General features: G+C 34.5%; 1 pseudogene; it reads left to right on the forward strand.

The window, feature by feature from the left end:
- The first annotated feature begins 249 nt into the window (after positions 1-249).
- LOC143595585 (nuclear transcription factor Y subunit C-3 pseudogene) lies at positions 250-603 on the forward strand (annotated as a pseudogene).
- Positions 604-1,018: the final 415 nt, after the last annotated feature.

The following is a 1,018-nucleotide window of genomic DNA, read 5'->3' on the forward strand; positions in this document are numbered from 1 at the left end:
TTATTTATTATCAATCATTTTTCATCTTATATATTTAAGTACCATAACTTTGGTCATTTCTCATCATCACAATCAATTAATATCAATTATATCATTTTTTTCTCTTCTAATCTTGTTCAAATTATTCTCCTTTTCATCCCTTAATCATCAATGCATTGCCACTACTAAACAAAAAAAGTATCACACAAAACAAGTGATCGTGTTTACAAACGATTAAAATAACGTGCTAGTGCTGTCTCTAGATCTAAGATGAGACAAGCCGGGACATATTCAAGGATTTTATCTGGAGGAGGGGTATCAGGCCGAACGGGACCCCATTTGTTGCCATTGGCAAGGATCAAGAAGATCATGAAGAAATCAAGTGTGGATGTGAAGATGATATCGGGTGAGGCGCCACTTGTGTTCTCGAAAGCTTGTGAGCTTTTCATTGAGGAATTGACCAAGAGATCTTGGAACATGACCATCCAAGGCAAGAGAAGAACTTTACACAAAGAAGATGTTGCATCCGCGGTTGCAACAACTGATGTATTTGATTTTCTTATTGATTTGGTTCAACCTAATGCATGTGATCATGAAGTGCTAAATGAAGATCATGCTCTTTGAAAAGAAACAATAGGTCGTTTTTTTAGTCTTGCTCATATAAACCTAAATGTGTGTGTTTTTTAGCAAGCAAGAATCAGTTAATTTTATGAGTTATAACATGTTACATGGTTTTATAAGTATTATATTTACAAATAATAGCTACTATCATCCGTCTCTGACATTTAGGGTGCCCTAACGAGTCATAAAAAATGGGTCTTATTTTGTTATTGGTCAAGATCCATTAGATTGTTATTTGGACTATCACTAGTCGAATAGGACATTCAAAATTTCAGAGATGACCCTATGGGTATGTGATTATCCGTAGCTAATGACCAGAGAGTATAGAGAACTCAAGAGGTCGTGATAATGCATGCATTAGCATTGTATAACGAGAACAATAATTACAAACAAAGAAAACCTAAGCAAATAATATCAT

This window comes from Bidens hawaiensis, unplaced genomic scaffold, assembly GCF_021521415.1.
Source record: "Bidens hawaiensis isolate Kalapana, Puna unplaced genomic scaffold, B.hawaiensis_p1.1 tig00045353_1, whole genome shotgun sequence".
Lineage (NCBI taxonomy): Eukaryota > Viridiplantae > Streptophyta > Magnoliopsida > Asterales > Asteraceae > Bidens > Bidens hawaiensis.